Genomic DNA, 22729 nt, shown 5'->3' on the forward strand with positions numbered 1-22729 from the left:
CTGGTTGTTTTTTTTTTCTTAAAATCTATTGCACAGCTACTGGAAAGGGGGTTTGGCCCTTACAGGCATTTTTTAGTAAGGAAGCCCACTCCCCTCTCCTCACCTTTCACATCAGGAGAGGGTTGTCTCAGAAAGGAGCGTGACTAGAAGGTGTCCCCAGCTGGACTCCTGTGTTCAGCCAGGTGCTGGTGGAGAAGCCAGCACCTGTATGAGTACAGTGACTTTTGGCTGGGATACCAAATTGAAACGCTCCTCGTTTCTGCAAATGGCAGAAAGTAGGAAGACAACTGGCAAAATACCTGTTTCTTACCTGTCCCCACAGACACCAGGTCTCCCTGACACCTTCTGCGGATAAGACTGAATGCCATACAAACAAAATAGACCGTGGACCTGACAAAACAAGCATCCACACACAGACTAGTGTGCAAACAGTGCTCAGTTTAGCACCTTGGATGTACATGGTTGGTGGAGACCAGCTCCTAGTGAACTGGCAAGTTAGTAACTGTTACTGACAGAGGAAGCTTGCCTGAGCAGAGAGCACATTTATTTTACACCTATAAAGATCATGGTATGCAACTGGATGTTTGTGCTAAGAAGCACCTGGTGCCTCCTCACTCACACAGCAGGATGACCTGATGAAAGGGTCCTGTAAGGCTCCGGTTTAGCTCGTGCAGTGTTAATTACAGACACGTAATCATATGAACAGACCCATATCTTCAAGGACATCACCTGACCTGCACTACACTGATGTGTCACCAAGCAAACAGCATAAAGCACAACTCTACTGCCCCAGAGAAACCAGACACTGAGCTAAGCAACCTCGTTCTGCTTATTGAAACGAAAACAAGGAAAAGAGGAAGGTCTGGCTTTCACCATGCGTATAAAATCAGAGTAATGGCCCATCCCCTTTCAGTGTGGCCATGTATCCTGCAGTTTGGAGTAGCTATGCTGGGAGATACTTGAATATCCCACCCCTTCCACTTCACTAAAAGTGTTTAGATGTCTGTATGTACCTGTGTGTGTATATCAGTAGAGGAACAGGGGGAATAATTTTGCTTTGTAAGCATGGCCAGTAATCAATTCGGAATAAAAACCAAAATCAACAGAAGCCCTCTTATCACTCCCAGCCCTCCTCATTGTGGGCACAATAGAAGTAATAGAACACAGCCAATGATGCAGGATTGAGCAGAGGAAAAGGGAGGTAGTAGATAAGGGAGGAATGAGTGGAGGAAATGGGTATGAACTTCTTGAATTAGCTCTTCTGATGCTTTTTTGGCAATGTCTGACTCTCGCTTACATTCTGTGCTGTATCAGATAGTGGCTGGAAGTGGTTGCCCAGCAATCTCGAGTAGTGTGGTGGGGATAAGGCAGGGGTTTCTTAACTGATTCATCTTTTTATTACATTATCACTTGTGAAAAATGATATGGATCAAATGGTTTACTCCTCAGTAGTCCTTTATAAAATGCAAATTTGATAGCCTTGTTTTCTCCTATTTGTCTTACAGTATAAAATGGGGCAGAAGGACCGTGTTCATTTGGGTACAAGATAATTATCTCTTGAGCAGAGCATTATTATTATTATTAGGTTAACAATTAATTTTGAGGATGTGCCAAGATCTGCATGTATAAAACTGCAAGCTGTCTGTGTCTTTGGTTTTACCATTCCCTCTGCTGGCTTTTTATTCTCTATGTATCAGCTCAAACTTCTATTTTTCACTTTTAAGATCTATCACAGCATTGTCCCACCTTGTGTTTTGTCTCATACATGTTAATGGTACTGGCCCGTGCTCTGCCAGTAATGTCTGCCTTTGTAAATTTAAGGTCAAGTTTTCTTCAAATACATTTGTGCTTTACCTTGGGCTGCCAAAACCAGAGGATATCCATCTAAGACTCTTCAAGGCCACTTAGTTACCTTGCCTCTTCCTGGCCTCCTCCCTGAAATTCGCATCTCTCAGTATGCACATAAAGCACATCTAAGCCACTGGTGTACTCTGACAGCTGGGATAACACCAGCCATAATGATGCCACTGTTACCTTGTGCTTCATGCATCTGCCGAAGGAATCCATGTGACATTTCTCATGATGTATTTGAGTTTATCTCCCATGACGATGAGTTTACACAAACTAATTTTATGTCTGTAAACACAGCTGTTGACATTTATGGTCTCATCGCCACGTGATGTAAACTGCTGGACTGTCCTGGTTTCTGCTGGGGTAGAGTTAAATTTCTTCCTAGTGCTGTGTTTTGGATTTAGTATGAGGAGAATGTTGATAACACACTGATGTTTTCAGTTGTTGCTAAGTGCCCTATCAAGGACAGCTCCATGCTCTACCAAATGCAGAGGCTGGGAGGAGGGAGCATAGCCAGGACAGCTGGCCCAGCTGGCCAATGGGGTATTCCATACCATGTGACGTCATGCTCAGTATATGAACGGTAGGCGTGATCCAGGAAGTACCGATCGCTACTTGGTTATCGGTCAGCGTGGGTGGTGAGCAATTGCATTGTGCATCACTCATTTTGTATATTCTATCATCATTATTATTATTTTCCCTTTTCTGTTCTATTAAACTGTCCTCATCTCAACCCACGAGTTTTTCTCACTCTTACCCTTCTGATTCTCTCCCCGTCCCACTGGGGGGGGGCAGGGGGAGTGAGTGAGCGGCTGCGTGGTATTTGGCTGCCTGCCAGGTTAAACCACGACATGGACATTTGGGACCTCTGACCGTAAGCTCTTTGGGGCAGGGAACTTCATTATCTTCTGTGTCTGTGGTACCAACCACACCAGGACAGATCCCAGCTAAAGGCCCAAAGTGTTATAAGATCATGAATAATAACAACCGATAATGATGGAAGACACTATTAAAGAGTATCATAGGCTACAAGAATTTCCTCGTGTATCTGCACTGACTTTGTTCTACCATAGTGAATAAAGAGCAGTTGCTTCTCTGAGCTGAACATACCCTACCAGGCAACTGCAGATTTATGTTCCATCCTTCACATCTGAGAAGTTTTTCAACATTGTTATTTCATTAATTACTTTCAATGATGATACTTTTTATCCCATTGTGGTTTTAAATAACCTTTTTATAAATCCTAATTGAGGTTTCTACATAATTCTTAAGAGATTTTAACATCTTAAATAAACTATTTCAAGACTTTCTTAGTCTTTCCAGCATCTCTATAAGGCAAGTAATTTTTCTTAATTTTACTGAGGGAAGACTTGATGAGAAGAATTTAATTGACTTATTCAAAACTACAAATTAAATTTGCAGCCATGCCAGAATTCGACTCTGCATGGCTCCTAACAGCGTCCAGATCTTGAGACACTGCTTTTTCTAAAACTTCTTGTTGGGGGGGGTGAATTATTGAAAGAGAGGAAGTAAAATTAGCATATGTTTTTCCAGCTGTGGTATTAAAACCACAGCTAGGCCAACGAGGGCAACTTTGGCACATAAAGAGCAATACTTGACCTCTTTCTCAGAGCAAAGGTGGTACGGGCTTGTTTAGGAATTAGGCAGCTGTATTCTCTGGCTGTGCTGCGTATTGCCACACAATCTAAAATGAACCAATGATGTTCTTTGTTCCATGACAGCTTTAGGTAGAAATGAGGCAAGGCAGCTTGCTAACAGCAACTTCTTTGCTTGGGAGGCAGCATGGCTTTTTTGTGAGCACAGAGAGAAGATAGGAACGAAGGAGCAGGTTACTCTTGTATTACTAGCAGCTTCACCCTCCTTCAACCAGAAATTGTAATGCCCATTATTTTAGCCATGTATCCACAGAACTGTAGTGATGCTCTTTTCTGTTGCACCATCCTGCAAACCATTTGGATTCTCTTTTAAGCTTGTTGACAACCTAGTCTGATTCTGGTTGGAACAAGAGAAGAAGAGAGACTTTTCTCAGAGCAAAATAGGATTTTGCCACCCCAGAACATCTCATGAGGTGGCTCAGGAGGCAGCCTGCCTGAGAAGGAACTGAAAAAGTCTCAGTTTGGGTTTTGCTATTTTTCTGGTTTTGAACAAGATGGTGAGGGCTTAGCTAGTACTTATAAGTGTTTGTATTTTCTGGTCTTCAACCTTGGCCATACTATGTAGAAGAAATGAGTCCTGTTACCACACAACTGAACTGCTTCCTCTTCCATTCACTTAATGACTTCGCACTGGGAGCAAAGTGTCTTAAACCATACTCCTGTACCTGCCCCACCTCCTGCTATACCCAAGTGATGAGCTGCGGTAACACTACCCTCGCAGCATGTTGTGTAACGCTCAGCACCCCATCAACCTCATGGATTTCACAGCTCTTTACACATAAATGATGCCAGCCCCAGCCCTTTGAGGTAGTGGTGAGCCACACGTCACAGAATAGGAAGCTGAGGGACAGCTGTGGGAAGTGACTCGCCCACAGTGCCCCGGGGCAGGGCAGGGAAATCTGATTACAGAAAGGGTTCTCAAAAGCTCTCCAAGTGTGAGCTGCTGCCAAAATTCACAAAGGCAAAGTAGTTTAAAAGCAAAGCTCTTTATTGAAGAAGTGCCCAGATTTTTTCAAGACTAAAAGAATTTGTCTCAAGGCAGGTGTGTCCATGGGGACTGGTTTTAGTAGCGCAGAGGAATGTGTGTGGAAGGGATTGGCAGCTTGCCATGGGGCAGAAGAAAGAGAAATTCATGCCCATTATTGCGCTCCCTTTTATTGTCTCCTCTTTTGTTGTTTCTTTTCTTTGCTCTGTGGTATCCTTCCTCTCTCCTCCTCAGAAATGCCTTTGTAATATCCCCCGGGCTCTGGCTTTCTTGACTGCACTCACCCCTCACCTTGTGCCTGAACCCTCCTAGTTCCATACGCTCAGTCCGCTTCCCTTGTGCCAGAGAGAAGATCAAACAGGCAGCCCTGTGCCCACATCTGGGTCAGCAGCTATCTGCACATGCTGGAGGTGACTGTGGGGATCTGGCCTGCCGGCTCTGGGGAGGTTGGCAGAGCAGGCATCAGTTGCGCTCATCCAGCTTGCCTCCTTTGTGCATGCAGTTTGATGATAGCATTTACAAAGTGACTTCCAGAAAAATTTGTCAGGGACAGAGAAGCTGCCACAGAAATCAGGAAAAGGAAAAAATAAAAGTCATCAGGGATGCTCAAGTAGCCTGCTTAGTTCTGGAAACAAAGATTGTGCTGCTCTGCCACAGTACTATGTATGGGATGTAGAATCATGGCCCACAGCCATCTTTGCTCAGGTGCCATTTTTGGAAGATCAGAAGATGGACCCAGACATTTTATGATAGGAGGAAGGAACAGCAAAGGATAGCAAAGCATTTTGCACAACTGTTAGGAAAGGGGCAAAGGCAACACAAAAGAAGGTGCTGGAGTCAAAGAGAGACGAGAATTATGAGAATTCGTGTTTTCCTTTCCAGAAGGAGTCAGCACTGAAGGATGAGGACACAGCTGGTGGACTGAAAGTATGTGGAGGATGGCAGCTAAAGAGCTGACTGTGAGCCCTCAGGAATGGGGGAGCTGAGATCAATCCTCCCTGGTGTGACAGTCTCTTGGGGACAGTTCTGACGGAGCCATGGGATGCCTATGCATTTTCTTGGATTACTGAAGGAGAAAACCTTGTGAAGGGCTAGGATCTGAGCAGAGCTAGAAGCAGGTGTTCATGCTTGGGAAGTTCAGGAGATTGACCGCACTGTTAATCAGAATACCAGGTGCAAAATGAACCCTCATACATTCACTGCCCCAGGAATGACCCTATTCCCAATCCAGAAAATGTTCCCTCCCTGTTTCAGGCTTTACATTACCTCTTAGTCGTGGGCCTCTCCTAAATGCACTTGGGTATTCACGCTTGGGTCCATTATGAACAAAGGTCATTAAACCTTGTCATGTACAATATGTCTAGCTGGAGTTTCCTTAGGCTCCCAGAGAAGGAAAAAAAGGGGCTCCATGACAGTTCTCCCTGGCAATAGCCCAAATAGCTTCTGCCTCTGGGCTTGGTCTGTAAGAAGGGCATTTTCCAAAACCGGATCACATGTAACTTTCTATGACCTTGTAGCCTTCACTTTACTTTTATGAATGAATCTCTATTAAAAGCGGGGGGTAAATGTTTTTTCTTTGTCCCTCTTTCAGTTTACAAATTTGTCTTCTCCTATAGCCAGCTGTTAAAAGATTGGTTCTGCCCCTGCTTTCACCTTTCCTGTTTTATCAGCTGAGACGTCAAACTGAGGGCCTGACCACTTGGTGTTAAAGATCCATGGCTCTTTTTGTAAGGCAGTGGCCTGGCCAACTCTAGACTCTAAATGCTGCCTTGTCTTACAGTTTGAGTTAGCCTCTCACACCCTAAATCGCAAGGCGTCATTGCCTTAAGCAATGAACAACCTCTCTGTCCTAATTCAGGGGTGACAGCAGTTAAGCAATAGGTGAAAGAAACTGCGTATTTCTGACGTATGAGCACTGCTGAGAGGCTTAATTTTTTTAACTCTTGCAAATTGTTTGAGATTCACAGATGAAAAGGGCTGTTTTTCATAAATGCTTATGATGGCTTATTATTTTGGCGCTGTTGCTATTCTTATTTCTATTACCCCTGTGCCAATTTATCTTCTTTTCTGCAAGATTTTACCTTTTTGCTCTACACCTGCCTCAAGAACAGGCAGAAATTGACAATAAAAAAACATTGCCTAAAATGGAGATAGCAGATGAACTGCTCCAAAGAGACACAGTAAAACTCCTCCACTCTGCCCATGCCGTGGTATTTAACTAAGCCCATTAAGCACTTCTCCACAGATAACTACAGCTGATCAGAGGTGTTCAGCTGTGCTTGTGATGACTTCCCAGCCTGCGGCAACCGGAGCAGTGTCTGCAGGGACCTATCTGCTACCAGAACCGTCTTTCTGGCTGGAGAAGGACAAACGAGACTATTTGTTGGGACCATGGTGGGGAGGCAGTTTGTGGGTGCTGGGGAGATGTGATGCAGACAGGATGATGAGGTTGGACTACTCCGCAGCAGGCAGACCTCACAGGGTGAGGTGTGGTATAGGGAATAGGTGGGAATATGAGGTGGAGGGTGTAGCATGAAGGAGGTGACATTCTGTCTGAGAAAGGTAATGGGGTACAGTTTCGGGATCCTGCTCTGTGGAGGTATGGCATATGGCTAGGAGATTTTGGAGAGGGATGAACAGTGACTACTCAGAGTCACCTCAAAATACATTAAAAAAAAAAAAAATCTACTTTAATATTCCAGAATACTCTGACAATTTCCCTTGAGAACAGAGTGGCTCAAATGGCTGCTCTGCAGTGACCTCTAGGGTACGTTTGCTTTCATATCCACTGCAACCTTAGATCATCTAGAAAAAACAGCTTCTCCCAAATAGATTATACGGACCTACTTTGCCTTCTAAAACTGGCTTGTGCCATTGCCAGTCTCAAAGTCCTTCTCCACATAATGCCTTAAGTAGGGCATGTACGGAGAAGAGAGGCTCATCATCTACAGTTTGCTGGTGCATCAAAGGAAGTTGCAGATGCTCCGCATGGATCTGATCCAATACTCTTTGAAGTCAATGAAAACCCTTCCTTCGACCCCTTTCTCAGTAGCTCCTTATGCAAATCGTTGTCTATTTTGTGTGTCTCTCCAACAAAATGAACATGTTTCTCCCAAGCATATCCCTTTGTGGAACCTGATAGCAAACCTTTCAAAATTCTTGGCGTTCTCTTTTTCTGATGAAGCATGACTTGAAAGCAGATTAGAGCTATCCAAAGGGCGGGAAGAAGCAAGCCCTGACCCTGCAAACCTGTAGAAATACCAATTACTGACAGCTATTATCACTCTGACTGCAGCAGGACTGCTCACCTGGGTAATAGCCAGGAGGAATAGGCCTCAGATAGGGACCTGCTGAAAATCAGACACAATGCAAATGAATGCAGGCCACTTGACAGCAGAAGGTTGTCAGGAAGCCAAACTGGAAAGAGCTGGCCAAACCTAAAATGAAATCATCCGCATTTGCTAAAATAAATAAATAAATAAATAAATAAATAAAATCATGGATGGAAGTATAGAGTACAGAAGTCCTAAAAACCTCAGGCTGAAACTGTTCAAAAATGAGACCAAAATTCACAGTAGAGACTAAAACTAAAAAATGGGGCAGCCCTACTTGTGATGACTGGGTTGCAATCCTAACGTTTTGTGCCTTTTAAGATAGTCCTTATGTATTCATGTGCCAACAGCCCCCCCCTTAACAATTAAAAATCCGGGATACGGATTCAAGCGATAGCAGGTGGCAATGTAATTGCTATCAATCTTACATCTGAACCTCTCATTTGTCATATAAACTCAACAACAGCTGGCTCTCAACCCTGGTTATCCTCACGGCTATAACAACAGGTTCAAAGAAGGTATGAATCCTCATCTGCATGCTGCCAAGGAGCAAGGGGAGGAGAGGGGTGTGCGGGTGCTGCGCTCCGCAGCAATGAGAAGGGGGCACCAGCTAAGCCCCTTTTCGTTCTCTTCACAGGAGTTGTTCACAGCGGGACTCAGCGTTCATTATCTGGTACCAGCTTCAGCCACTGAATCAATGTGGGCTGAGGAACAGCCACCAGCCTGGTCCACCCGCAAGCCACTGAGGCACCAGCACTGCAAATGGGAAGCGCCATGATTAGCAAGAATTAGCAAGAAAGCAAATTTCAATCATTTTCAGGGCTGTTCTAGTCATACCGCAATGTTTCAGGCATTGCTGTGCCTTGGCGAGGCTGTGCCTGGTTTTTGGAGGGGGTTTAACCCGTTTTGGAGTGCTGCGCTGTGGAGAGGCAGGCGGTGGCCACAGCAGGTCGCACCCCCTGTGGGGGCTCACTGAGAGGCCCGGCTGCCGCCCGCCCAGCCCCGAGGCTGGGGGGCGGGGGTTGGCGGCGTGGCGGGCGCGAAGGCCTTCGCGCCCGCCACGCCGCCAACCCCCGCCCCCCCTCGCCCCACCACCAGCCCCGGGGCTGGGCGGTGGGCCGGAGCGCCATCACAGGGCCGTTCCCTGTCAGCGCCGTTCCGCGCGGTGTCACAAGATGGCGGCAGAGCCCCGAGACCGGGCCCTCACGTCTTCTGCTGCTCGGCCGGCTTTTCCTGTGAGGAATCACCAAAACTGGCAGAAGCTAGCGAGCTGGCGTGGAAATGGGTGGAATAAACTGTTGTGTTGTGAGTTTTGGGGATGTCTGTGTTCACGCTCAACAGAAGCTTGGTCGATTTTGGCAGCGAGGTACACCATAGTTTCCTTATGAACAGGTCACACTTCGGCCCGAGAGTGCAAGGTCTAGGCACAAATTTATTTGTAGTCTTGAGAGGTTTCTGTAGCATTGGCCTCAGGAGTTCAAAGGTGGAGGCCGTCCATGCCATCTGTGTCTTCTCTGCTGGCATTTTGGTGGGAGACAGTGACATTTGGCTTGAAATGCAGAGGGGCAAAGCTTGGGTAGGGAGGGAGAAGAGGGAGCAAAAGATGGTGACTCCGGGTGCTCCAGGAGATGAGGTGTCAAGGGCAGAGGGGAGTCTAGGGCAGGGGAGGGAGGGAATGAGGCACTCACTGAAGTGAGGCGGCACGGACAGGGGCTTCAGCGGGTAACTGGGATTAGTGAGGGAAGAGATTGGGGTCGCATCATCCCTGAGGATTCAGTAGAGTGTATAACCTGGGTGTCTTTGTGGCTCAAGCTATCGTTGCTAAGATGACACTTCAAAGCAATGGGGATATGTTCACCAAGTAAACTCAATTTGCATTTGATAACAGGAAAGAACTGAGGATGCTGTAGTCAAAAGTGCACCTTAAAATGTATTAGTGTCCCTCAACTGCTATTCCTAAACAATTGCAGACCGCAAGAATCCAAAATATAGGGAGGCAGCATCTCTGCCCTCTAAAGAAAGGACAATGCAGTGTGTGGAATGCCATGCAGAAGCCCTGGGAATACAGGAACTGAGCCGTGAAGACCTGTGGAGGATTTGCAATGAATGTTGGCATGGCATAAAGAGGGCACTGAATTCACACGCATTCCCCTAAGCCTTTGTGTGCCAGTGCGCAGGGCCAGCTCTCGCTGCCCAGCCCCACAGCCATAATTAAGGGATTCCCACTCACCATGAACAGGTGCAGCCCCACCCAAACAACAAGGCTGCAGACAAAAGATTACAAATAAGGACTAAATCCCTCTACTGTACATTGCAGTGGTGAGCGGGGACAGGTGGCCTAGGGTAATTCGGGTTCAGTCCTCGTGCTGGGCTGGGAAACTGCAGCAGCTCATTTGGATCTGAACTATTATGTGATAACTCCTTGTGGGCTCTGTTGATGGGAAAGCTGATGGAGGCATGGATTAAATCAAACAGCCTGAAAGCCACTGGTAATGGAATTATTCCTACAAATTTCTGACAGCTTGCAAATAAAGGCACAGACAATGGAAATGCTGCTTTCTTCAGCTACCCCTTCCTCACCAGTACTATACGTCATTCATTCGTTCAGCTATAATTGATCATAAAGATCTCGTACATCAGAAGAGCATAAGTGTATGCGTGCAGCTCAACCTGTGGATTTACAGTGTTCATGTACCTTTGGGACTCGCTATGTCCAGAAGAGGTCTTGAGCATTTTGGTAACAGAAAAGAAGCAATTGTCATCTGATGTGATCTTTGATGTTTTCTTAATTTACTGCATTTGTTGTTGCGTTAGACGTGACCTGCCATTAGTGTCCTATCTGTAGATCTGGAGGAAGGTCTTAAAATAGCTCAGGGCTGTGGGCAGCTCAGGTGAATTTCCAGTATTGCAATCTGTACTACATGGTGCATCAAAACCTTCTGCCTTGGGCGCATGTGGCTCTGTTACCACAGATCAGAGTGCCCAGCAAGCTTTCATGTGGTTATCCTCATAACACCTGAGAGTGAGTGAAAGGCTGTTTCCTGCACTTGATAGATAGGTCTGAATTATAAAACCCTGGCTTCCTCTCAATCAACAAAAACACCCAAGCTAAGGTTTAATCAGTGCACGTTCTCTTGGTAATTGTTAGAGAGCTATAACCATGTAAAGAGGGCACTCCAGATTTTGTGAGGCTTTGGAGTAATTAGCTTCCTACACTGAGTGTCTTCAGTAGTGCTGAAAATCGCCCAGAATAAGCATGGGCCAGTCTGGAAGCGAGGCACTTAGGTACTTCAAAACTCGTGCTAGGCATTTGGACCATTTAAATGTCAGAATGCCTTGAAAAACCTGTAGCTGCTTAAGTATTAGTCCTGTGTCCTGGTTTCAGCTGGGATAGAGTTAACTTGAAGCTAAAATATTTTGGTTCCTTCTATTGCCAGTGAAACGGCAGTTGCATCTTCAAAAGCCAGCAACTCCATCTTAAGGAAGTTCCCTCCTGAGCGTGGTTTGTAACAGCCTTCTTTTCCCCTTGACTATTAATGAACACCTTTTACTTAGGGATGCAGTTACTATAATATAGATATAGATGCCCTATCCCATTTAGATGCTCTCGGATATCCCACATGGATAGCCTGCATGGAAGCTCCAGCTGAGCTTCCAGGAAAGTGCAGGTCTCCTGCAGATCCTGTGTCATATCTGCAAGCCCCGAGAAATGTCTTCGAGACTATATAGTATTTAACATGATACTAGACCATGCGTGTCATACTCCTGTGTATAAGGAACTGAATCCCTCTCCTAATTAGTGTGCAGCTTTTGACTGGCTGAAGTTAGAGGCAATGATGACTCACACCCTAAATGACTTGCTTGAGGACATTGATGCCAGGCGCATGTGTTTACAAGCCCAAAAAAGAGCAAAGGAGAGGATCCTGGGAAGTATAAATCCATCAGCGTAACCATGATAATGAGAGTCAATTATTAATCAATTTGTAAGCACATAAGTGATAAGAAGGCAGTAGAACATATCAACATGGATTAATCAAGAACATATCACTTCAAATTAATTCAGTGTCCTTATCTGAAGGACTAACTAGCCAAGTGTATGAAGAGATAGATGTGATATATGTCGACTTTGTTAATGTCAAAAACCTTACTTTTCTTAGAAACAAAACCATATAATGAGATCTAGATGAAATTGGGATTAGAATGAGCACATAATGTTTGAATCATACCAAAGCACACATCCGTGGTTCACGGATGTCAAAGCTGGACGTGCCAAGTGGAGTCCTGCAGGCCTCTGTTGTGGCCCCAATGTTTTCAACAATAAATTGGCTACTGGAAAAGAGTACTTAATTCAACTCCTGAGAGGTTGATTTGGAGAACAGGATCGGGACTCACATTGATCTTCACAGATTGGAGAGCTTGCCTGAAATCAATAAGCTGCTGTAATAAAGACAAGTATAAAATGCAGTCTTGGGACAAAAGACAGATCAAATGCACCATTTATGAAATGAGAAATAACTGATAAGGCAGCAATAGTGCAGAAATGGATCAACTGGCTGTAGTGAACCATGTAAACCAGGTAAAGCGGGATAAAACTTACGCAGAAAACCAAATATAATTTGGGGTTATATTAGCAGCAGTGTTTTGGGTAAAACACAGAGGTAATTATTCTGCTCTACTTGGCACTGGTGAGGCTTAGCCTTAGTACAGTGTCTGGTTTTGGACATTACACTTGAAGAAAAGCTACAGGAAATTAGCCGAGAACAGCAAAAATGTTAAGATGTTTAAAAAGCGCACACTGAAGGGAAATGGATTTGCTTAGTCTCAGGAAGAGGTCATTGAGAGGAGACATGATAACAAACCTCATTATGAGAAATTTCTCATCGAGTGGAATGAACAATGTTCTCCCATGCCTACTGGAATGTGACCATAGGAGAAGAGCTACCAGGCTAGGTAAAACAGTACTATTAATGTGTGGACAACTTCCAAAGGAAATGCAGCATCTCCTTGTGTAGATGTTTTTCATGTCCCTGACTTGGTTAATAATTCGCCACAAAGATAAAAGCCTCAGGGCTAAATGGATGCAGAGATGTGGTTTTGCAATGCCTAAATTGTAGGTGTTGGGCACCCAGCCCCAAGGCTCCTGGTATGGTGAGAGGCGGGTGATCAACAAAGAATCAAGACTGAGCCAGCAGGCTCAGCAAGGAGCCAACAAGTGTTGTAAGACATCTAACACTGGGCTGGAGAAAAAATAACTGCACTTAGAAGTGGGGATTGGGGGATCTCCACTGGAAATCCTCTCCCGGAACTGAACAACCCTGGCAAGTCAGCTCCTCCTAGCTAAAAATCATCAGGATAGTTTTCACATTGTACTACAGGCAAGACTATTCAACAGAACACCAGCTGTGTAGGATGTCTCCTCAGAAGAGAAACTTGCAGGGTTAGACGGTAGCTGAGGAGAGATCCTTGAGGAACGTGGACCCCTAAGATGCTTTTAGGCCTCTGGTTTTACCTGCATCTGTAAGTTTTGCATCTGTTTCCAAGACAGGAATCATTCATTTAAAACTCAGCTCTACTAAATAGTACCTAATAATTTTAATAAAACAACTTGCTGCTTGAGTTCTAAAGGCCATTAGACAAATTCACAGAAGAGAGAAATATGTCAAGAGCTCATAGACACACAAAAACAATCTCTGGCAAAAAAAGTCCCCGAGCTCTTACCACTGGCACAGCTGGGTGAGGGAACTGGATGGACCTATGCCATGGCCCAGGATAGTCATCTCTTTGCTCTTATGGACTCAACAGAAAAATTTCATGAACAGTTCTAGAACAAAAGGACTCTGCTAACAACATCTGACAAAGCCACAGAGCAGAAAGGGCATCCCAGCACTGCATAGGCTTGAAAAATCATCAGGAGGAAGCCCAGGACTATGAGTACCAGAGTGGCAAAGAAGGAATGAAATCCAGTATTAAGAGCTCACGCGTTTGGGATGTATGGTAAGAACGTGTGCTATGGCTGTGGTCTCAGTAATCCTTGCCAGCTAGAGGAGGAAAAAGACCTTGGGGCACTAGTTAATGACAAAGTGGTCATGAGCCGCTGAGGAACATGGCCATGAAAAGGGTAAATATAACCCTCGCAGTACGAAGTGAGGGTTTTTGGCAGAAAGGCAAATGCTGACGGCATTCTCCAAGTTGCTGTGAGGACTCTCCTGGATGACTGTGTACAGTAACGGTTCTGGTTGTCCCAGCAGATTAACTCATATGGGGAAAAGGGCAGGGAAGGGTGATTTGTGTGATAAAGAAACAGGGAGTCTAAACCTGAGCTTGCTTTGCTTGCCCTGGCAAAATGAGAGCTGGGAAGGAATGTAGCAACTGTATACAAACCTAAGGGAAAATCCCGTGGAGATAGAGATCTTTCATGGGAACCCACATCCGCACAAGAGCAAACAGGCATAAACCAGGGAGGAAGAAATCGAGGGAGGAGGTTAGGAAACAGAATCTCTGACCCACAAGAAGGAGCGATGACAGGAAAAGCTTATTTCAATTTAATCTAGAGCTGGATATATTTATGGAAGTGATGGTGTAACATGGTCGTTTACCAGAATGGGAAAGTGCCCTGTTATCCATTGGGACAGGGCTCTTAGTGGTCGGAGGTTGTTAGGAATAAAAAAATTAAAACCGAGTCACAGCGCCTCCTGCCAGCTGGTGTTAGGGAGCCTTACTACCCTGTTTAAAACGGTACAGCGTGTCGCTAGCGTTTTCAGCAATTGTCACCTGCTTTGCTTTGTTGTCTACTAACCCTTCTGCAGTTATGGTGACAGTCTTGAATAATTTTTCAAACGAGCGATCCTCTGGATCAGAGCAGAGTGTTGTCAGGACCTCATCTCAGGGAACCATTCCCCCTCCCCATGAGTGGTTTTGTGTATTGGAAAATAAGGGAGTCCTTATCAAACGTGCTTTTTACATACTGCTTTCCTCCAGTGGCATTGCTTACAAATCCCCCGCGGGGGAGCGAGGAGGGACACCCCGCGGGCAGGCGGCGCTGGGCAGGGCTTGCCGATGCGCCGGGGGGCTCCGGGCAGCCCGGGGGAGCCCGCCCCTGCTCCCCGGCTGCTCGCGCCTTCTGGGGCGGTCTCCGCTTAGGAGCCTGTTCCCTGCGGGGGCCGGCTGGATTTGTCGCCGTTTCATTCCGCTGCGGTGTCCTGCGTCCTCCCCGTCCAGCAAAACCAGCACCCGCCGGCATCGCCCGCCCCGCACCGTGGCTGCCTTTTCCTCCGACCTCCTCTCGCCCCGCGCCCGGCGGGGCAGCCCCGGCCGGTCCGCAGGCAGGGCCCGGCCCGCCCCGCTCGCACCTGAACGGCTCCCGCAAGAGGAGCCGGGCGGCAGTCGCGGGCCTGCCCCCTCAGCAGCCGGCGGGGCCTTGAACTCGGCCATCTCCGCTGATTTAAATGATATTAGCTTTGAGCCCTTCTGTTGTCGGGCCAATTTAGAAGCTGATGAAACAGTAAATTGTTGGTGGAAACGTAGGCAGCTTTGTGCTCTGCCAAGCAGGTGCCTGGCGGTTTTAGTCAAGGATTGGTAAATTTACAAGAGCGCAGTGGACGTGCCCTCCCCGGGCTATTGTGAAATTCAGGGGCGAACAAAGGAGAACGTGAATATTCACACAGCCGGCTTTCAGCGTGTGGCATTGCTCCGCAATGTTTAAAGCGCTGCGCTTTTTTTGTTTTGTTTAGGAAAAAAAAACACCAACAAAAAAAAACCCAAAATCAGAAAGTACCTGTTTGCGTTTTAAAGCACATGGAAATCATCCGTGAGCAACCATATAATTTGATTTGCTAAGCAATCTGCGAGGCGATTGCACATCATTTATAATGTTCATTGAGCATTTTGCTTAATTGTGTCTCTTTTTGTAAAGGAAGCACAGCCCCCTCCCGGCTGCGGCCGGCACAAGTGGCCAGATTCCCATGGATCCGCAGACAACCGCCGGCCTTGCGCGGGGCTTTTCCCAAGCGGAGCCGTCCCCACACGCACGTCTGGGGGGCGAGAAAAGGGCTCAGGTACGAGCTCGCTGCCTGAACCCCCTCCGCTCGCAGCCCGCGCCTTCGGCAGGTGCTGCCCGTCCAGCCTGGCGCGGGTGCCCGGCTCTCGTCTCACCGGGGCGGTGCGTCCCCCGGGCGGCGAGCCCCGGGCTCCGTAGGTGCGGGACAGGCCCGATGCCGGGACGGGGCCGCATCCCTTTGCCAGCCCCAGGCCCGGGAGAGGAGCTCGGGGAGGAGACCTGGAAACGGCACCAGAAGGGGAGGAAAGACCTTTGCTGGCACAACCTTGCTGGAGTCCCCCCATCGCGTCCCCCTCCAGGTGCTTTGCAGTAGCTGGTCGCGCCACCGCATGCCGCGCAACCTGCGCGCAGGCCGGCAGCGCGGCCGGGAGGCCGTAGGGCGCCTCGGGGCGGGGAGGCACCGGCCGGAGGAGCCGCGTTTAGCGGGGTGAGCCCCTCGCAGCCGGCGGCCTCCCGCCTCGGCGCGGCCGGCGCAGTTCAGGCCAGGCACGGAGCGGGAGGCGAAGGCGAGCGGGCCTGAGCTGGGTGGGAGCCGGGCGGGGGCTGGGGCTGGCAGCCCCTGCGCTCCGCGGAGAGCGCTCTGGCGCAGCGAAGTCGGCAGCCCGCCCGCCGCTCGCCCGCACCTTTTGCCGGCCGCGGCCGCCCAGCCGCACCATATAATTTGATTTTCCCCCGTGCCCGCAGATCGATTGCAGCTCATTTGTTACATTCAGCGGTTCCTCGGGGCGGGGGAGCGGGGGAGAAGGGCGGGCCGGGGGAGCCGGCGGCACAAGTGTTGGGATTCCCATGGGCTGTGCCTGCTCTCCAGCTTGCCGCGCTGGCACCCCGGCCCGAGCGGTCGACAGAGGGGGGTTTGTAGACACGGTGACCTCCGCGATCTCGGCTTGAAAGAGCCTGAAAGGAGGCTCTTTATGGTGCATTACCAGCCCAGCGCCCAGGTACCAGCTCGGAGGGGAGGGCGTGCAGCCGGGCCGACCCCGGCTGCAGGTGCCGCCTCCTCCGCCGGACGTGCGAGGGCCCGGGGCCGCCCCGCCGCCTTTGTGGGGCCGCCGCCCCGCCGCGCCGCGCTCACCCCGGTAGCGCCGCCGAGGGGGGAGGGCTTCTCCCCGCCTTATTTATGGACCTCACGTGGTGGCGGGGGAAGGGGCGGGCTCGCCGCGGTCCGGCGTCGGCGGGCGGGTCCGCTCCCTCCGCACTCCGCAGGGCCTGTCCCTGCTCCGGGGAGTGGGACAGGGAGCTGCACGGGGTGCCGGGCACCTGCCTCCGGGGGCCGGGGGTGCTCGGGCTACGTGGCCGGGGTGCTGTGGGGCACAGCCCGGAGGCGGTGAGGGCTGATGGGGCTTTGCTGGCCCGCGGGAAGCAAAAGAGCTCCCGCAGAAGTCTCTGCAAAGCGGTTTTCGTCCTCCAGCGTCTGGCAGCACGCAGACCTGCCCGGTGTCAGGCGTGCGGTGGGACTCCCTGACGCCCCCAGCGAGGCGTGCGGCTCTCCTCCCCTCGCCTTCAGAGCAGGAAAGTTGTATAAAAGTTTATTACCAGGAAACACACGATCCCCCAAGGTTGCACTGAGCAAAGCTTAATTTACGCTTTCAATGGTAAAAAGAACTGAGAAGATTCTATCTTTTTCAATTAAATAAAGTGCTATTTGAAATCAGGAATTGCAATAGGGTGTGGGTTTTTTTAATCCTTTCCTCGTAAAATACCGTTTGCATAGATACTGGGCCAACTCTGGTCCGGTCTTTCAAAAGCCTCCTGCTTCCTTTCTGCATCAAACATTGCACCTCTGAAAGAGCACAGCACACCAAGGAATCCCAATAGGCGAGCTGGTAAGTTTTATAATCTTGAGGAAAAAAATGGCCATACTGGGTATTTGTCCCAGTGTGGCTTTATGGACCTGAGACCTCTTGTTTAACCAAACACTGACAGGGTGGAGATGAAGATCTGAGAAGAATATTGGGTAGTGCCTGCATGGCGGAAGGGGGAACGCTCCCGGCTTGTCTTTCCATGCCTGTGGTTTCATGGAGTTGGATCAGCAATAGGAAAAATATGCAGGTAACGTAAGAGTAAGAGCTGGATTTTAGGCCTGGATGGGAAACCCAACAGACCTGGGGACCTTAGGGCACCTGGGGTTTTACCTTAGCTTTAGCTAACAGGTTTCGATATTCTGGAGTATCACATGAGTTTGGAGCTACTTCAGAAGACTCTGGACTAAAAGGCAGCGTGCGGGTTGTGGACCTCGCCCACGTCACCTGTGGGCTCCTCTCCGCCTCGGACCTCACTGCTGCTCACTTAACTCCACCTTTTATCCATTTTCCATCTCCTAATTGTTCAGGACAAAATGTAGCAGAAAGTAGAAGCCGGGGCACGTACGGATGGGCGGGGCTGGAGGCGGTGGCAGGGGAGCTCGGGGGCAGCGGGGGGGCCCGGGGGCAGCGGGGGGGGCCAGGCTGCCTCTTCCCGCTAGGGCCCCGCGCGGGGCCGCGCTCCCCACGCAGCATCCCCGGGGGGCTCCGCGGGCGCGGAGAGGCAACGAGGACGAGCACTGCTGCTTCTCACCGCGGGGCTCATACCCCGGCGGAGGGGCTAGGGAGCCCCGCAGGGTGCGGGGACGGCCTTGTTCGCGCGAGGGTGCCCGGAGGGAACCGCTCGCAGTCCCGCCCTCCGCTAAGGCAGCCAGGCGCAAGGGTGTGCGGATAAAAAAGGTGTTTGTGGGAGTCGGGGCAGACCCGTGGGAGGTGCGAGACCCGCCGGGGCCCGACCCCTCAGGCACGGCCCGTCGCGCTCAGCGCCGCCGGCGTTGGGGCAGTCGGAGAGCTGGGGACCGGTTTCCTTCCGCGCTCCGTGCAGAGCATCGCTGAGTGTCGTGAGCGCTTTGCAGCCCCGGTGGGGCGGGGGACTGCTCCTGCTGCCCGGCCCCGCTCCGGCCCCGAGAGACCCCGAGATGAAACCTGTCAACGGGAAGGGATGGGCGCCGGCGGGCCGGCCGCTGTTCTTGCCCAAGAGGAGCAGAGCCACTGTGGACTCCCAGCTGTGCTCCGGAGACCCTCGCCCACGGAGGAGGTCCTTACCGCCTTCCCGAGCCAGAGTTGGGTCCCATCCCTCGCTGAAGGCTCGGTCTCCTCGGGCCGGGGCGTGTACAGCGCCGAGCACCCCGGCAGAGGCACGGCCGGAGGACATGGCAAGCCCGGGTACTCCGGGTCCCCTCGGTGCAGGGTGCGCGCCCTCTCCTTATTCTCCCGGGCGGGCATTGCGTAGGCCCACGGAAGGTCGGGAGTGGGGGCCAGTGGGCCAGACCCGCATGCAGCCCTGCCCTGGCCCCACGTCCCGCCCCATCTCTGGACCTTCAGTGACTCCTGATCCCCGTGAAGGCAGTGTGCCCCTTGGGGTCCCTCCCACTGGTTGCTGCCCTCGGGGAATTGAAATAACGAAGTGTAAGGCGCAGGTCATACATTTCCTTTGCTGAAGAGTGGTGCGGGGAGGTGTCGTTCCCGTGAGCACGCCGCTATCCCTCCCGGGGGGGAAGAGGGGGCCGGTGAGACACCCGGGCAGGACAAATATTGAAAGAAGGGCGTTTGCGACACAGGCGGTGCTGGCCCAGGTGCGTTGCCGTGGCCCGGGCTGCGCTGGTACCGGCTCCCGGTTTTCGCAACTTTCCTTTTCGTAACGTCTTAGGCAACCCGAGAGGAGCCTTCCCGCTCCTCAGGCGGTTTCTTCGGGGACGGTCCGCACTCATTTCTCAAAGGTAGATGTACAAAACTGGAATCGTTCGTCTTTAAAGGCATCATTGCCGCAGGGGCGAGGGCCGAGCTCGGCACAGTGCGGGAACCGCTTCTGCCCCTCAGCCGGGCGTCGCACCGGGCACTGAGCGCCGGGGAGCCGGCGGGAGCGATCATTGCTTTCGCACCCCAGCGCACACGCAGAGCGCCAGCCGCGGCCGGCGAGGGGGAGAAGGGCTGTACGAGACCATCGCTTGCCTCCCCTGGGGCGCTGCTCCCTAACTTTCCAAAGATCTGCTAGGTCTGAACGATTTCAAGACAGGCTCCGAGTCCCCAACAGTTTGGAAACTGCTTCCCCTCTGTTTCCCCCAGCAGCGCGCTCCCATCACCGGGAGCTGCCGGGCGACCGCGAGGGAACCACAGCCCCAATGGCGCCGCGAAATGCCCGTCGGTCCTGACAGAGGTGCCTCGCAGGGACGGACAGACCGCACAGGCTGGTTTCCCAGACCACCTGCCTGAGTTCTGAGGCCCGCTGGTGTCGTGCCACCTCCACAGTGTGACATTCGCTGCCCAGCGCTGTAGGGCTCACCCCGGCTGTGCGCCAGGGCAAAGCGGGCACCGCCGGCCCTGGGAAAGAGGGAGAGACTCCGGGCATGGTAAATGGGCTGGGCCCCCCCAGCCTCTCTGGGCACACACTTTCCTTAGATCAACAGCAGAGATCCTGCTTCTCCTTCCTCATCACCCCGTAAAGACTTCAGGCTTGGCCGTCGGGAAGATACTTCATCACCACGTTAACGAGAGATGCCCTGGCGCCTGTCTCGCTTGCGGGGACAGGGACAGACCGTGGTCGAAAAGCTGCGCTGGGAGAAGGCCGGTGGCAGAGGCTTTGGGGGAAAAGAGCCTCTTTCGAGGGGTTGCTCCCCCTCTGGATCTGGCGGCGCTTGGTCTGTCTGACCTAGGCAAACTGGTGCAAGGCGGGCCATGGGTCAGCGTAGGAGTGAGTGTGTGAGTGTGTCTCGAGCGGGTGCGGTGGTGACAGAGGCCACTCGACGTGGTTTGCTCATCGGCTTTGAACTCCCCGGCTCCAGCAGGAGTGTGGCAGGAGCAAGGACTCGCCACCCCATGGGTGATGACTCCTTGGGCATGTAGGTGAGGGAACAGAGCCAGCTCTGTGGCCAGGAAATCCCCCCGAAATCACCTCCTTGTTAGGATTTAGGGGTTTGCTTTCTTCTTTTTCCGGTGTTTCGGGGTAGGAGTGACATGTATCCGAGAGGATTTCATGTACAGTGTTAGATTTATACTCGTGCTTCTAGATATGATGCATTCATTCCCCGGCTGCACTCATCCCAGCTAAGGCCATGCCAGGCAGGGAGGGAAGGAGCTGGCTCATTTGCTTTCGGAAAAGGAGGTTCTCCAGCCGCAGGCGTGGCCCGGCGTGCCCCGTCCGCCGGCCGCGGTGCGCGGGGCAGCGGTGGAGAAGGACCGGCCACACGTCCAGGTGTGCCCCAGCTGAACCAGCGGGCACGAGAGGGACCGTGGGCAGAGCTCCTGTCCCCCGGGGTCTGCACAGGACTGGGGCCCGGACTGCTGGCGGGTGACACGGAAAAGGGGCGCGGGGACCGCGCCTCCGCTGCGCAGCGAGACTGTGGGACCGGCTGTGGCTGAACTGGCGGCTCCTGGGGGCCGTGGGGATGCGGGGGCGGTCGTGGCCTCCCCCGGGCTACCCGACCCCTCCACCCCCCACAGCAGCCTCAGGGGCCGGGCACGGCGGGTCCCTGTCCTCCCACCAGCGCCCGGCTGCTGTGGGGCCGCCACGCCTCTACCCTCCCAGCGCTGGGGATCGCAAAGCGGGGGACAGGGGATGCTCGCGGTGTAACGGGGCAGCGCGGCCCCCCGGGGAGCCCCGGGGCGGGGAAGGACCGCGGTGCCCGTGCGGTGCCGAAGCGGTGTTTGCTCTCCCAGGCGGGTCCCTCGGCTCGGCGGGACAGGGCTGCTCCGGAGGAGCCGTCTGGGGGCGAGCCATGCCTCTGCCAAGCTACCGCTGGGGGTACCGAGGGGCCTCCTGCCCGCCGCGCCCCGTGCCACCCGGAGCGGTCCCCGCCGAGCGCCGCTGGAAGGGCCGGGAGTGCTGGTGGGCAGCGAGCTGGGCGGGAGCCAGCCGTGTGCCCTGGCCGCGCAGGATGCCAGCAGCATCTCTGGGCCGCATGAACACGGTGGCAGCCCAGGACACCGAGGGAAAGGCTTATTCCCCACACTCGGCACTGCTGAGACCGTGTCTAATTACTGCGGCCGGTTTTGGGACAGCCGGTACAGGAAACACACCCATGAAGGGCGAAGGGAACGCTTTCTTTAACCCCGAGGAGGGTGAAGCAGCAGCACAGGTTGCCGTGGGAGCTCCATCCGTCGAGGTTGGAGGACCCGACCGGATAAAGCCCTGAGCAACCTGGTCCGGCCTCGCAGCTGCCCCGGCTGTGAGCAGGAGGTAGCACTGGAGCCCTCCTCGGGTCTCTCCCTGCCTGGCTTCCCACTCAGAGGGGAGTGGGCAGCACAGCGGGGCCCGCGGGGCTCCCGGTCACGCACGCTGGGCACGGGCAGGCGATGCCCGCCGGGCTGCGCGCCCTCCGGCCGCGGAGTCACCGCGTTTCCTTCGGCGGAGGGGAAGCTGGAGAGGGGCCAGCCCCGGGCAGCGGGGCCGGGCTCTCCCAGCGCAGCGGAGGGTACCGGGCCGTGATGCCCGCAGCAGAGAGCGGCGGCTGGAGGCGCCCGTCCCTCCCAGCAGCGAGTGCTCTCCGGGCCCGCAGCCCCCGCCTCGCCCCCTCATCCCAGTCCCCCCCGAGGTCCCCGGTCCCGCTCCCCGGCTGGACGTGAACGGGGAGCCGCTTCACCATCGCGTCGCCCCTCGATGGGGAGACTCCCTCAGTTCCCCCGTCTCGGGGGAACGCGTGGGCGCGTTCCTGGCTTCGCGCGAAGGTTTTCCTCCTTCCTTTCTCGTTTTTTCGCGTGGTCCGTCTGCAGGCAGGACTTTCCAAGAAGTTGCTCTTGCAAAGCTCTTTGTTCCCTCCCGTGACTCACGCGTTTCCCTGCCGTTATCACGGCGTGGTCAGCGGCTTTGAAGT

The sequence above is a fragment of the Calonectris borealis genome, chromosome 2 (genome assembly GCF_964195595.1).
Source record: "Calonectris borealis chromosome 2, bCalBor7.hap1.2, whole genome shotgun sequence".
Classification (NCBI taxonomy): domain Eukaryota; kingdom Metazoa; phylum Chordata; class Aves; order Procellariiformes; family Procellariidae; genus Calonectris; species Calonectris borealis.